Here is a 16,991-nt window from a genome sequence, read left to right on the forward strand (position 1 = left end):
TGGTTTATGCTGAAGAGAGACTGGCATTACCAATATGCTATTAATTGACCAGTGGTATTACTAAGAAACTTATTCAGAGACCTGACATTTTACTACTAGTACTACTACTATTTATTATTATTATTATATTATTATTATTATTATTATTATTATTATTATTATTATTTTAGCCAGAATTAATTTCTCTGTGTGTTCTATGTTGAAAAAAAAAAAAAAAACCCTAAATTCCTTTGGGAAGTCTAACCCTTCAAAGAAGTGGAGAAAAAAGCAGCTCAGATTTATTGTATTCTTCACTTCAACCTCAAACAAAAAGTATGTTTGTTCTATGCATTTTATATTAATGTCATCTGCTTCTTGCTAGGTAGGGTGTTCAAGACAAGACAAAAATTTGGAATTTTTTAATAATGAATTCTGAATGCAATTCTATAGTGTTAATGATCATTTATGTAATGGTAATTCTCTAAATAGACACACATTAACTAGCAATTCAGTTTTCAGATCATATTTGGCTTATCAGAATATAAGTATTGCTATTCTTAATTACCTTATCTTTTAAAATCCTAAAGGAAATGGAATTTACTAATTTAGGAACATCTCTTCATAGATAATTGGCTCAAAACTGAGAACTGACTGGTAGTTATATGTGGGAGATTTTAGGCATTGTTAATGTTTAAAAAAAGGTTATAAAGATAGAGTGTCAAAACATAGCAGGAAAATGATTGGAAGCATCTTGTGACTATAAATTATTTAGAAAGTAAAATTCTTTTTGTTATGAGCAAAATATTAAATATTCATAGTACAATGCTCATTTATCAACTATAATCAGCAGTATATAAAAGTGTTGTGAAATGATCAGAACATGTTAATTACCTAATTAAATACAAATTTGACTAAAATGAAGTGTAGCATGTTTAATTTAGACAAATTTAAATGTAATTATTTCAAGCTTAGGAGCTTTCACCAAATACAAATTTCACTACTCATTTATTCACTCATCCATTTATTATGCAAAGACTTATTTTTTTTTTGCATGAGATCAATGTTTTAAGTTTTCTTTGATCAATCTATGAGCACCCATCATGTACCAGGCACCGTGCCAGTGGCAGCTGTTACAGAGCAGTGCAGACAAAGGAAGGAAGGAAGGGACTAGCCCATTCTTGACCTTCAGCTTTCTGTCCAAATGTTCCCTCACAGGCTACCCCGACTTCCAATATAAATTAGGTTTCTCAGTAATTGCTATGTCAGTGCTTGTATGATTTCTTTGTAGGATTTATTATCACTTGTTAATTTGTCTACTTGTATATTGGATCTCTGTTCTCTGCAATGTAAGCTTTATGAAGGCAAGCTGCAGACATATCTTGTCCATAGCAGTATCTTCAGTACCTAAAATATATTAGATGCCCAATAAACAAGATGAATGAAAAAGAAGTGTATTAGTTGAGGTAGCATGACTTGGAGGCTTATGGTAAACAACCAGCCAGTCTATAAGAAAAAATAATGTAGACCCATCCAGCTGCAAGAATTCATATACATAAATATTATAGAGATATATTTTATATATTTTTAAAGATTTTGTTATTTATTTGAGAGAAAGAGAGTGAGAGTGTAGGGAGGTACAGAGGGGCAGAGGGAAAGGGACAAGCAGACTCTGCTGAACATGGAGCCCAATGCAGGGCTGAATCTCAGCACCCTGGGATCATGACCTGAGCTGAAGGCAGATGATTAACCGATTGAGCCACCCAGGCACCAAAAATATATTTTAGCGCATGTTATTTGTGTCCCTTCCTTCCCATTATATGTTGAAACCTAATCCTTTGGGAGATGCTTAGTTTATGAGGGTGGAACCCTCATTAATGGGATGAATGCCTTTCTAAAAGAAACCCCAGAGATCTCCCATTCTTTTTGCCATGTGAAGACACAGCAAGAAGATAGTCACCTATGACCCAGGAAGTGATGACCCAGGAAGTGAGCCCTCACCAGACACCAAATCTGCCGGCACATGATCTTGGACTTCCCAGCATTTAGACTGTAAGAAATGAATGTATGGTGTTTATAAACCATCTGGTCTATAGTACTTTCGTTATGACAGCCGCAATGGACTAAAACATAGAGGTCTACATGAACATGCGTTATGGACATACACATTAACCCACATGTGTAGGGGTAGGGTACAAACTAACATCAATCATGTTCACACATGTCATGGAGGTACATGGAGGTACATGGTAAGAGCTAAGGAAGCACAGGCATGGATCAATTAACTTTACTTAGAAGAAAGCAGTTGGCATTTAAAAATATATATATTTATTTATTTATTTATTCATGAGAGAAACACAGAGAGGCAGAGACACAGGTGGAGGGAGAAGCAGGCTCCATGCAGGGAGCCCGATGTGGGACTCGATCCCGGGTCTCCAGGATCAGGCCCTGGGCTGAAGGCAGTGCTAAACTGCTGAGCTACCCGGGCTGCCCAACAGATGGCATTTTATTTGGGTCTTCAATGACAAGTTATAATTTTTCAGGTGAAAAGCATTCAATATAGAGCACAAAACTGGGAATAATCTAGAGGGCTAAAAGTGTGATATAAACTAGAGGCCTGTAGACCTAGCATTTCAAGTCTGAAAGAGAGGCCATCAAAGCCCTGCTCCTGGGTAAGATCACTTCCAAATTGCTGTTTTTGAGTCAACTGGAAACTATTTTACATTTTGTTGCCCTTAAGAAATTTTTTTTAAAGGTCCTCCTTAAAACTATCACAATCTCTTCTTTTTTGTCGACATGTGGCACAAGCCTGCAAATCTGGATCTGGTGAGAAGATTCATGGTGGAGTGGCAGAGGTAGTAAGGGTCACTTTTTGGTGCCCAAGGTTTGCAGGGGAAGCACACTGACTGCCTGGGGGTGCAGTAGGGGAGAGAAGGAATGTGGTGGTCACAGCATGAAGGAGGGAGTAGCAGCAATAGTAATTACAAAGCCAAGACACAAGGGTATTCTCCTGGGAGCACTGTTTCTTTAAGGGTAAATAATGAAATTCCACCCAGTGGGCAGACAGCAGCTTCGCAGAATTATGTCTCTGGGAGGGTAACCTGCCCTTGCCCATTTGTGCTACATTGGCTATAAGTGAGTAAAATGAAGTGAATAAATGAGTTCCAGCACTTTGAGTGATAACTGGGATTTTCTAGAATTTATAGCTTTCTCATAGAATCCTCAAATTAAGTACATGCAGTTTTTCATAGTAAGAACACCTCAGCCTGTGTACTGGTTTCCTGTGGTGGAGTCTTACCCTGATTTAGTTGAGTCACACTTAAATAGTGACCTCAGTCCTTGTATTAGGAAAAATTCATTATGAAGCTTGCATATCTGTTAAACACAATCCCAATGACTGAAGTACTTTTAGAATAAACCATCAGCCAACCTGTAAGTATTTTTTGAATGCATGCTCTTCATTTGTTAGTTTATTCATTTAATTAGCTTTTCAAATTCTAGACAGGCCTCTTTTCTTTTTTTTTTTTTTTTTTTTCTGTTTAGCACTTTATCAGGTTTTTGTTTGGTTGTTTGTTTTAAACATAGGAAGTAGTCCTTAAAGAAGGTTCAGTGTAATGCCTTTGAGACACTTATGGACACATAGAGTTGGTAATTACATTTTTTTTTTTTTTTTTTTAGTTAGAATGTATCTATGACCATATGGGGAATAGTGTGGAAGGCATTTCATTGTCTTTCTCAGAGAAAATAATGCACAGAGTTCCTCTAGGATGAAAAGCTTCCAGGAAGGAGAGTGCACCCTGAGTAGCTTGGAAATTAATGACTAACTTGGTCTAGAAAATTTTGGATTTCGGTAGAGACATTTTTTTCAAGAAAAAAAAAAAAAAGAAAAGTTCTATGGAATATATATAGTAATGCTACATACTCGTATATTGTAAACCTAAACTCAGAGCAAATTGTTTTATAATTTCAAAGTGTTCCTTAAATTTATTATTAATAAATTGAATGAGTTGATTGAGGCAGACACTTGTATTACTCCTGAAATCAGGTAAAGAGAAGCACACCTGGCTATGCAGATATACCAAATACTGCAAGACTTGTTTTCTACTCTGAATTAGGTTCATTATAGAATCCCAAAATTTTAGTTGACTTTGGTATTTGATACACCTTTAACCAAACCGGAGCACAATTGCATAATGTATAGTGACATTTCCTTCATTGAGTCAGAAAATTTAAATAAAAATGATACAAAAAGATCTCATCTGTGTCTCAAACTAAATGTTAGAGCAGCTCACTCTTCACTCTTGTTTGATTTTGCACAGCAGTAACCCGCGCCCTCCTACTTCTCAGGACACATCCAGCAACACGTGGACACGTTCGTCAGTTGTCATTCATTGCACATAATTTCAGTCAAGCATTGTAAGCTTTAGGCATTTTTGCTCTCAACTAATGTCTCTCTGTTTAATTTTGCTTTCGTTTTTGGTCAAAAAACTGAAGACAGCTTATTTGACCATGCTCTTTGGTTTCTCCAGTTTGTGATTTTTAGATTTGCCTACGAATGTGCTACTTTTGGCCATCTCAGGTAAACATTCCACCTGAACTTCTCTACATCTGAGAGAACTTCTTTTTACCTGTTTCACACATTTGCCACCTGGTGAGCAGACCCTGGGCAAATTGCTTCCTCTCTGCAGGGTGTAGACATTGCCAATGTGTAGAATATTTGGTGTTTTCAATTGCTTTAGTAATTTTAGGTTTTCTAATCATGGATATAATAAAAGTTGAGTTAATTAAGTGATATCTAAATTATTTTTAAAAAGGAAAAGTACTAATGTACTTATAACCTTGAACTCTGTTAAAAAATACTTGATAAAAATGGAAGATTGCCATAATTTTTCAGGATGCAGTGGCACTGAAGTTTGTCTCTTGAAGTTCTTAGATAACTCCAGTATAAATCAACCCACTGCTTCCACATTCTTTCCCAACTACATTATAGCTGTGAGTAAATGGTCTTACACATATGAAGTAAGATTGTAAAACTGTGCCCTCTGTTTGCTAATTCTGGGAGATTTCATGTTGTCACTAAGAAAGTTTTTCAATACATACGTTAACGTTGCTGGACTGAGATGAACAGGCATGAAATATTTTCTGAAGACCATGAGGGATTTACCAAAGTTTTTTTGTGACCACAGTCTCTTGAGAAGCTTTTGTAAGTTCCTGCAGGTCAAGAGCTGGAGGCAGGAGAACTCAGAGCTGCATGGTCAGAGATAACCACAAATCCTTCCTTCCTCTGCATGTCAGCAGTCTCCTTGGCAACCCATATTCTCTCGTGCCTTTGAAAATTGTTTTTGAGTAGAAACAATTTGGGTTGTTTTAGCAATGCAGATAACTAAAGCCAAGGACAAGAAATAAGCATTTTTCTCCCTCGTAGGGAAAGACCTCTCCTATGAACCTAAGTTAGCCATTAGTTAAGCATTTCATTTACACTTACTGCATTCTATAAGATCACAGGGGCTTTCCTGCTGAAGTCTCATAAGCTAAACTTGAAAATACTGTGGAAACCCACATGACTTCTGCCAGAAAAGGACAATTCAAGGTTCATTATAGGAACTAATTCCAGGAAAAATAAACCAAGAAGTAAGTGGTGGCCCATTTTCTGCTTTGTTTTCTGTTTAGTGGAAGAAACCATAATCTTGTTAGTTACCGCTTAGAAAATGGAAGAGCATGGCATTACAATCATTTCCTTTTTAAAAAAAAAGATTTATTTATTTACTTTAGAGAGAGAAAGAGAGAGAGCAGAGCAGGAGGGGCAATCTCAAACAAACTCCCCAGATTGTGGCCTGATGTGGGGCTCATGGGATCTCATGACTCTGAGATTAGGACCTGAGCTGAAACCAAGAGTCAGGCACTTAATCACCTGGGCCACTCAGGTGCCCCTATTTCACATTTTTAAGAGTATACACATTTACCAAGTCTGCAAATATTAAATTTGAAATTACTGATATAAAAAGACTGTGTCAACCAGTTTTTTTTTTTTTTTTTGTCTTCAAAGTAAAAAAAAGTCAAGTAGATAATGATTATTTACAAAATCCTTGCCAGATAAGAGTACTAACAAAGTTACATCAATATTTCCCCAGGCCCTGAATCCACCGTAGTGCAACATCTTCAGCATTACCTGAAACCTCTCGTAGAATTATGCTGAAAACTGGTGCAGCCACTCTGGAAAACAGTATGGGGTTTCCTCAAAACTTTCTTTTTAAATTTAAATTAGTTGAGTATGTTTTGTTTTTTGAGAAGCAAATAATTCTTGATGAAGACAAAATTTGATATGAATAGGGATGCTCTTAACCCACATGCTATCTTTGAGTGATTTTTTAAAAAGCACTTGTTCCTCAAATAAAATATATCTTAAGTCAGTATATTCTTTATATAATAATTATATATAGTGTATAATTATAGCAATTGTGTAATTGTCATACAACAGTTACAAATGGAAAATAATTCCGAAAATACATTTTTGAACATAAAAAATTAATCACAGTGATTAGAAAGTCAATGTGTCTAGATATAATAATCTTCACCATAAAAGAGTTATTCATCTGCTTTTGTAGATAGAAAATTCCTTTTGGTAGTGCCAATGCTTAACTGCTCCATTATTGGATTTCTATGTAAGTGAATGTTAAATATAAGTCTTTCTTATGACATTGAAGTCTTCTGTACCTTCTCAATAATAATTTTGAGAAGCTATGTTCTCAACTGGGGAACAATTTTGCAAAGTTAGGTACAAATGAAAGCTTCAGAAATATTCACTAGTTTAGTGAACTATTGCAGTAAGTATGTAAAATACTTCAATGTGATCCTTACTAAAAATCAAAATAATCTGAATTTTTTAGTTCCTTATACTTGACATATAGCAATAACATAAATTCTTTACTGTGTTCAATAATTTTTATTGTTAGTTCTTATATTATTGCACTAGCTTTACATTCATTATAATTCTATTATTTACTTGTGTCCTCTAAACAATGAGAAGACCATGATACTTTTTCAGATCATAAATGCAACCTTACAAATGATATAATTTTATCCAATACAGAAAAATAAATTGATTTTTAAATTTAGTTTTGAATTAATGATAAACTGGTCTTGGGATATATAAGTGAAGTGAATTTTCTTCTTTTTTTTTCCATAGTATTTTCTCTTTGAAAGCTAGCGAAATACTTGGTACTAATTTATTTTAGCATCAATAATATATTTTCGCAAATATCACTTGAAATAATTTATTACTCTCAATGTTTCCAAGGAAACAAATTTTTTAGCATAAATTTGCTTAAAATATTAATTTTACTTAAAATATCATATCAAATTGGTACTAAGCCAAGAAAGTTATAAGTGGACATTTTCTAAAGATATCTTGTTTGCATCCTAGAATCGATATCTTACTATCAACAACTTCTTTAAAATAACAGGCCTAAGTATTCTACTAAGTAACTTTTAAGGACTTGATGATATCATCTTGACTTTTCCATCATACATTCTATGGTGAGTTCACATTGTCAGAAATGCCTTTCAACAAATACCTAGTGTTCCATTGGATAGCAATAAGGGATATCAATGAAGTCAAGGGTATTTTTTGCTGAAAGTTTGGAGAATGACTCAGCAAGATGGTGGATTAGAGGTCTCAGCCCTTGTACCCTTACAAAAACAATGATTTTATAACTATTCATGGGTGAAAAGAATTGTGGGAGAGCTCTGGAATGTAATTGAGAAGAGCACAAAAACTAAGAATGGCCAGGTAGAAAAGCATAGGAAGCATTATTATGTAAGTCATCTAATGTCATAGGCTAGCATAGCTCAATGTTAAAAGGAATCCCCTGAAATGAGATTCTCCTACATCCCCTGGTGGATAAGGAGAAGAGGAGGATCCCAGCAACCTTCACCATTAAGGGCTGCAAAAGGAGTGACTATACTTAGATTAGACAGGAAAGACTCTAAGTCAAAAACTGTCTCTGGAGACAAAGAAGGTAATTATATAATGACAAAAGCTCAATTCAATAGGAAGATATAATCATTATAAAATGAAATTTAAAATGATCAAAATTAATCCAACCAGAATGGAATGAAAACTGAAATCAGGAACAATAACAACAACAACAACAACAAAAAAAAAAAAAACCAGAAAAATTCACAAATAAGTGAAAACTAAATAACACATTTTATACTAGAAATTGTAAATCATGAATAAGGAAGATTTTTAAAAAGCACAGATCAAATGGAAAGACATCCTGTATTCATGGGTTAGAATAATTAATATTATTAAATTGTCCAAACTACTCAAAGTGATCTGTAGATTCAATGAAATCCTTATTAAAACCTAAAGGCATTCTTTATAGAAATATAAAAAAAAATCCTGAAATTCATTTGTAACTACAAAAGACCCTGAATAGCCAAAACAGTCTTGAGTAAGAAGAACAAAGCTGAAGAAATCATACTTCCTGATTTAAAAATACATTATAAAGTTACGGTAATCAAAAGAGTAAGATACTGGCATGAAAATAGGCATGTACACCAATGGAACAGAACAGAGAACCCAGAAATAAATCCACACACCTACAGTCAACTAACTTGAACAAAGTGACAAGAATGCACAATGGAGAAAGGATAATATCTTTAATAAATGGCTTTGGGAAACTATCCACATGAATAAGAATTACATCAGAACTTTGTGTTAAACCATATACAAAAGTCAACTCAAAATGGATTAAAATTTTAAACATAAGATCTAGAATTGCAAAACTACTAAAAGAAAACTTAGAAAGCTTCTTGGCATTGGTCTGGGTGGTTTTTTTGAGATATGATACCAAAAACAGTCAACAAAAGCAGCAGAAACAAAAATAGACAAGTAGAACTATATCAAACTAAAAATATTTTGCACTGCAAAGGAAACAACCAACAGAGTAAAAAGGCAACCTATAAGATGGGAGAAAATATTTGCAACCCACATATCTAACAAGAGGTTAATATCCAAAATATATAAGGAACTACTATAGCTCAATAGCAAAAAGCATACAAATGACCCCATTAAAAATTTGGGTTAAGGATCTAAATAGACATTTCTTTAAAGAAGAGATATAAATGGCCAACAGGTACATGAAAAGGTGCTCAACATCACTAATCATTAGGAAAATGAAATCAAAGCCACAATGAGGTATCACTTCACACTTGTTAGAATGACTAGTATCAAAAAGACAAAAGATAACATGTATTGATGAAGATTTGGGGAAAAAGGAACCATTGTATTACTGTTGGTGGGAATGTAAACGGGTTCAGTCCTTAGGGAAAACAGTAGGGAGTTTTCTGATAAGAAATAAAAATAAAAATAGAGCTACTTAATGATCTGGCAATCTTGCCTCTGGGTATATATCCAAAGAAATTGAAATCAGTATCTTGAAGGGATATCTGCACTCTCATGTTTATTGATACATTATTCACAATAGCCAAGACATAAACAAGGAATATTCAGCCTTTAAAAAAAATGAAATTCTACCTTTTGGAAAACTATGGATGGAGTTGGAGAACATTATGCTAAGTGAAATAAGCCAGGCACAGAAAGGTAAATACTGTATGATCTTACTTAAGACTTTATATAGATAATATGCAAAATATACATATCATGGATATAATATGTAGTTATTAGAGAAGTTTTAGGTTCACAGCAAAATTGAGAGGAAAGTATAGAGATTTCCTATATACTCTCTGCTCCCAACATGCACTGCTTCTGCCATTATCAACATCTCCTACCAGAGTACCACATTTGTTATAATTAATGAACTTGCATTGACAGATAAGTATAACAAAACATCAAGTCATAAAATAAATAGTTTTATTTGTCAGTTACATCTTAATAAAGCTGAAAACAAAAAGAGATATTTTTTTCCTGTTGTGTTTATAAAAATCACTTAAAGAATACACTTACCAAGAAATAGAAAATGTCATAACAGTTTTTACAATAAATTTTCTTTCTATTACTTTTTTTACAGTATGTTAACAGCATCATCATATTACTAGTTCCTGAATTTTTTCCTACATTTTTATCTAGGTAAGTCTTTGTAAGTACTTTACAGAAATATATGCAATCCTGCTTCTGTTGTGTTATTAGGCAAAATTATTCTCAGATCGAACCACTTGCATTGTGTTTTTTTGTTTTTGTTCTTTTAAAGGTTTTACTTATTTATTCATGAGAGACACACACACAGAGGCAAAGACACAGGCAGAGGAAGAAGCAGGCTCCATGCAGGGAGCCCGATGTGGGACTCGGTACTGGGACCTTGGGATCATGCCCTGAGCCAACCGCTCAACCGCTGAGCCACCCAGGCATCCCAAACCAGTTGCATTTTGGAAGTTAGAAGTCTAACTCTCCTGTCTCTTTCACATTACTTTGCTCAGAAGTCATATCCACAAAATTGAGTAATATTTAGAATCTTTCACATTTTCAGAATAAATTTAATATATCATACCTGCTATTATTTAAATTATTCATTTTTGTGGGTGTTTGGGTGGCTCAGTTGGTTAAACATCTGACTCTTGATTTTGGCTCAGGTCATGATCTCAGTGTCATGGCATCAAGCCCCAAGCCAGGCTCCGTCCTCAGTAATTAGCATGCTTCTGCTTGAGATTCTTTCTCTCCCTTTCCCTCTGCACCTCTGCCCACTTGTGCTCTCTAAATAAATAATAGGGGCACCTGGGTGGCTCAGTGGTTGAGCACCTGCCTTCAGCTCAGGGCGTGATCCTGGGGTCCAGGTATCCAGTCCCACATCGGGCTCCCTGCATAGAGCCTGCTTCTCCTTCTGCCTGTGCCTCTATCTCTTTCTCTGTGTCTCTCATGAATAAATAAATAAAAATCTTTAAAATAAATAAATAAATAAATAAAATCTTAAAAAATTATTTTTGTAATTTATTGCCTGCAAATAAGTTATATTTGTTGTTGATGTTCATATTCTGTACAAACATTTTCCTATAACATCACCAAATTTTGGTATGGTTTTTGTTCAGTATCGGTTAAGCATTTCTTTGTAATAAACAACCACATGATTTAAGTGTTTCACAAAGGTAAGCATTTATTTTGCTCTAGTGACTGGATTCATAGGGTATTTGATCTAGCAAGGCTCAGCAGGCTAGCTCAGCCATCCGTGTGGCTTGCTCATACATCTTCAGGTTGGCTGTAGTTGAATTACATAGGATGGGCTTGCTTCGGCTAGGTTGAATGAATTGACGCTGTACCATATCCTCTTATCCTTACTCTTGAGGCCAATGGTCTAATCTGAGAATTCTTTTCCCTGTGAAGGCAGAGGAGCAAAATAGCATGTCTAATCACCAAGTGCTTTTCAAGCCTCGAGTCATGTTGAGTCCATTAACATTTCATTGGTTGAAGGAAGTTCATGGCCCTGTTTAAATTCAAGGGACAGGGAAATATACTCCACCAAGGGAGGTAGGGGGAGAAGGAGAAAATATCTTTGAACAATAATCTAGTCTACCACATGCCATTTTAAGAATATCCTTATTGGTATAATCAAAATTTTATAGATGATTCACTAATGTTAGACACTGTTTCACAAAATTGAATCTTAAATATCAGACATCCCATAGCAGTGTCAATATTGTGCCACATTTTCATGTAGTCTACTCTGCAGAATCCAGAGTTATAGCAGTTAAGTCAGAGTTTCATTTTGAAGACTTGAGATCATTATTATATATTTCATTTTCTTCATGTCTACTGAGAATTTGTGATAATTGCTGCCAATCTTTGCATCCATTCTCATTATTCAGGTCATTCTTTCCCTATCCCCAAAGGGTCTTCAATATAGACACAAATACAAAACCCCTGAGAATTAAAAAATGTTGACTTTTTTTCAACATTTAGAATAATTCATGTATAATAAGTTACCGATTTCTACTTGCAATGCCTTTTGAGATGTTATTTACAACTTGTGATCGATAACTTTAAACAAGAATGTCTTCTAGTTGTATATTCTAGTTACATGGTTATGTATCTGGGATAGGAGAAAGTACATTTGGTGTAAATAGATCATCCATTTCTTTTCCTATCAGTTTTTCTTGAAATTCATTAGATATGACTGATATAAACTTGTGTCTTACTCTATTAGTGGCATATCTGTGCTACAATTTGCTGAAAGTAATAGCTCTGAATTGTTTTTCTTTTTCCTGGCATTCCATCACATTTCTCCAAATATAGGAATAATATTCTTATAGTTCTATTCTAACAGATCTGCTTTAATTTAATCCTACATCTGTGGTGAAAGAATATTTAACAACATAGTATTTTATCTTAAATTTTATAGCACTTTAAAATAATATGCATCTAAAGGTTATTTAAATTTGAAAACAATTCTATATTACAAAGTGAAATAATCATAGCAACAAACAAATAATGTTATGCTATACTAACCAAACCATTACAGAGTAATCTCTAATGCATATACATATAAAACTTTAAAAATATACTTTAGTTATTAAATAGTGACTTGTATTATAAAAGTACTTATATGTTTAATTTAAAACTCAGCAATGTAATTATAATACAGACTAAGAGTATATATGAGCTATAATATTAAATATCAAATTTGGCCACAGTACTAAGAACAATGGGGCCTCTAAAATTTTTTTAAGGTACAATGATGACTATATTAACTTAAAATACAGTTTCTTTGTTTGGAAGCATAGATTATTTGAGATGTTAGATCAAAAAATGTCTTTTGTTTATCAAATGTGTATATATATTATTAGAATATATACATATATAATATTAGAACAAGACACTTCATTTCTTTCTGCCTGATAATTGTCATAATAATGATTTGTTAGAAAAAAACATTTTGTTGCTATTATAATTTTTAGAGTTAAAAAATAATAAAAATATTTTAACCTGAAAACATTAATAATGTGCACACCGTGAACTGCAACTTCTAATGTGGCACTTTTGAGTTCACATTCTAATGGGAGAACAAAGAGGTGATTAAATGAACAAATAAATAAACAAAAATATCAGTAATATTATTAATTGACAAACACTGTAAGAAAATAAGACTGGATATGTAATAATGTTTTATGGATGACACTATATGCTTGGTCAAGGGAAAGTTCTAGAATGATGTTGTTTTATTAAGATCTGAGTCATAAGATCTAGCAAGAACTAGCAAGTATACAAATTCTTAGGTGAGAATTATTTGTAATATTTCAGAAACAGAAATAAGGTCAATGAAGCAAGAGCATAGTAAAAGAAGGGGGGAATTTTGGGAGAAAGAAAGGTACAAGGTGAAGTTCTTCTTCAGGTAGGGTCTTAAATACCAGAGTGAGGTCATTGATTCTTTTTTAAGTTTGATGTGACATCATTGGAGAATTATAAGCTGGAGTATCCTGCTCTGGTACATAGTTTGAAAGATCACTTTGGTTCTTGTTGTGGTTAGCTAGGGATGCAGGAACAGTGGAAGCAAGGGAGATTACTGCAGTTGTTCAAGTAAGTGATGACTGAGTCTTACATTAAGATGGTAATACTGGAGAAAGATGGAAGAAGGAGGATTTGGGATTAGTTTAAGGTAGAGTGATAAAACTTGTGTATATATTTATGTGACAAAGGGAAAAAGGTGATTCCTAGGGTTAGGGAATGAACAACTGGGTAGATAGTGTGCTATCAACTGAGACTGGGAGTCTGGGAAGGAGTGGTTTGGAAATATGAAGAATAAATAATTCAATTTAGACACCTTATATTTGAAATATCTTGGAAAAAATATGTGCAGATATTTTGAGTAGGCAATTGTATACATGCATAAGAAATTCATGGAAATATCAACGATAGATAAAATTTAAAGTCATCATCATACAAGAAATATTTGAAGCCCCTGGCCTGTATGAGTACTTAAATGTGCAAGAAAGGGACAAGGATACTGACAGATCTGGGATGTGGCAAAATTAGAGGTTGAACAGAGGATGAAAAACTAACGTAGGAAATTGAAAAGGAATAGGCCGGTTGGAGGGAAACAAGAAAAGTAGAGACAATGAAGAAACAAAAAGGAAGTGATTGAGGTAGTCAGTGATCAGTTGTGGTGAATGCTGGTGAATGGATGAGTATAAGCAGAGCTTCAGTGGGACCCTTGGACCTGGCAAGGGTCAGGACAGTTTATCTGCCCCTTTGGTGTGAGCAGTATTGGTGGAGTGGTAAGAACAGAAGTTCAGCTCAAGTGCTCTGTAGCTAGAGCTGGATTCTATGGCATGGCCAAAACTCCATGACCATTTTTTCCATCATTAGGTGCTATCTCCTGGCATCATACCTCTTCTCTACTTTGCAATTTTGGGATCGGGATTCTACAAATTACATTATGCAGTTTCCCTCATCTAGTTACCTTTTACCAACAAAAGTCCCTAATAGAAGATGACAGGGGAGAAGAGAGAAGTTCTTATTTCTTCTTCTGTCTCTGTTTCTAGCAAGGGTTAAATCCAGCTTCGGCCACGGACCCCTTCTGTGGTTCCAGCACTAAATGGTACAGGTAGCTCTCAGACTCCTAGATTTGGGAAACATCATGTCCTCTCTTTTGTTTTTACAGCCTGATAGGTCTTTAGCTCTTTTCCTACATTACTAATGTATGGGTCACCTCTCCACTCCCTTTTTGTTCTTTCACAAATTTTCTGTATCACATTCCCTTCATTTAAAATATGTGATTGGTTTGTTTTCCCAATGGGACTCTCACAAATACAACTGGTGAACAAGCGCTTCTTCAGCATTTCAGGCCCAAGTACAAAGGCTACTGGCAGATCGCTAAGTAACTTCTCCGAGTTCATGTTAATGACACTGGTCAAGGAAAAGCCACTCATTGGACAGAGTGCTGAGAACACTGCCTAGGAAATGAATCAGCAGAATGATGCTCATAAAGTTTCTTATTTAAGCCCCTGATCAAGTTGTGTTGCTGTATGAGTCCATGGATTTGTCCAAGGTCTCCAAGTATTAGATAGCTGTTGTTCCCAAACAACTGTGGAAAGTTAACCATCTCAATCCAGACCACTGTCTAGATCACTGTTCCTTACTGACAAGATTGCTCTCAGGTTGGCACTATAAGAAGGGGGCATGTCTTCCTCTGGAAGCAGGGTCTAGCAGGACCCAAGATTGGCATATTCTTTCTCTGTGGAAGCACAGAGGAACCCACACCATCCCATAATTTCTGCTGGGCCTGGTTCTGTGAATTTCCTTTTTCTTTGAAGAAAAACTATTTTCAATCTGTTCTATTTGATGTTTCATTATCTCTCCTGAATCTTAATATAGACACATGAAGACCCAAATAGGGCCAAAATTAAATGACTGACATGTTCAAAATTATTAATAATTAAATATATGAAATTATAATAATAATAATAAATTACTTTAAAGCTATTGAACTGTCAAAATTTTAAAAGCTTGATAATGTTAAGTGTTGGTGGGACATGGGGATGTGTTGTAGGAACAATGTGGGAACAGTTAGTCAAATTAAGTGCACATGTTCTCCATATACCACCCTCTTCTCGGCATTCATCCCCAAGAAGCATAACTTGCTTTAAATTTAATATAGCCAAGTTAGTTATACAGAGTTATACAGTTCCTGTATAACTGTTATGATAGTTATACTAGTTATACTGTATACTAGTTATACCGTATATTACTTATACAGTTCCTGAAAAAGTCACAGAGGTAAGGAGAAACAAAAATGTTCTTTGAGAGGTCAAGATAAAAGAAGTAGGTATATAACAAGAAGGCTGAAGGATGACAACAGTCATGTGATTTTGAGGGGTTGCTCTTCAAGCCCAGTCTATTGTAGTCACTGAGTGTGTGGGGGGTGGAAGGAGAGGAGAGATGAAAAAAATAAAGGTTCTTTGTCTCAAAAGACATGCCATCTAGTTTGGAGGAGATGTGTGTGCATAAAATAATGAGAACAAGCCAATAGTGTGTAATTATCTGCCAAGAAAATAGTGTTGACCTCAAGGGCAAGAAAAATCAGAAATGGGAGAAAATAAAGTTATTCTGAGTAGCTAGAGAAGCCATAAAGGAAGATGCCAGATGAGATATGACAGACAGGGAGTGTGTGTGTGGGGGGGGGGCGGGGGTGTTTCAGTTAGGGGTGCGTGTGTGCAGGTGTGTGTTTATTTGTGTATCTGTTGTTGGAGACATAAAGAGTAAAGGATTTAAATAATGATTAACTGTAGAAATTAAGCAGAAGTATTTGTGATTTATTTTCTGGACAGCAGAAGGCTGTTGAAATTTTGTGAGTTGGGGACCAATGTGAGAATAGCAGTGTTTTCGTCAGGTTGCAGAGTGCAGGATAAATTGGAAGAAAAGATGGTAGAGAATAGTAAGGTCCTGTAAGGAGTCATTCTGACAATCCAGATGTGAGGTAATATGAATGTAGACAAGGGCACTAGCAATGCAGTAGAAAAGAAAGAACATTATGAAATTCAAATGCACTGACATTAGCAATAAGATGATTTATGATTATATGTGATGAAAAAATAAGGAGCAGCAATCATTTTACCAAAAGGATATAAAGATTAGAATGAGAAAATGGTTTTTGATGAGAAATGATGAACACGCTATAAAACAGAAGAATGGCTTTTAAAGTGTGATTTATGAATTATTATAGTTCCTAAGAAGCATTTCAGGGTTTCTGAAAGTCAGAGAAGATAATTTAAAAATTAACTATTAACAAATTTTAATATAAAACAACACACTTAAATGCACAATAGATAAATTTTAACTTATTGGTAGATGCCGATGGCATAAATAGGAGCCTTCATGCTACCTCATTCATTATACAAACTTCAGAATAAAAAATGCATGTTTCCTCTATGTGCTCAAATTCGGGTTTCTTACAAAAGTATTGCTGAGAGGCTGCTGTTTTTCAATGTCCTTTTCTGAATTTAGGTCAAGCTATAGAAATACAGCTCAAGTGTTATCCATTTTATGTGTGTGTGTGTGTGTGTGT

The 16,991-nt window shown here is 34.6% G+C and overlaps 1 long non-coding RNA gene across 2 annotated transcripts in view; it reads left to right on the forward strand.

Moving 5' to 3' along the window:
- The first annotated feature begins 1,892 nt into the window (after positions 1 to 1,892).
- LOC140602246 (uncharacterized) overlaps positions 1,893 to 16,991 on the forward strand; it is a 51,161-nt gene continuing 36,062 nt past the window's right edge. For both annotated transcript variants that reach the window (XR_012005220.1, XR_012005221.1), the window contains exons 1-4: positions 1,893 to 2,028; positions 6,108 to 6,199; positions 7,400 to 7,512; positions 10,011 to 10,069. This is a non-coding gene — a long non-coding RNA (uncharacterized lncRNA). The remainder of the gene's footprint in view (positions 2,029 to 6,107; positions 6,200 to 7,399; positions 7,513 to 10,010; positions 10,070 to 16,991) is intronic.

Source organism: Canis lupus, chromosome 13 (assembly GCF_048164855.1).
Source record: "Canis lupus baileyi chromosome 13, mCanLup2.hap1, whole genome shotgun sequence".
Lineage (NCBI taxonomy): Eukaryota > Metazoa > Chordata > Mammalia > Carnivora > Canidae > Canis > Canis lupus.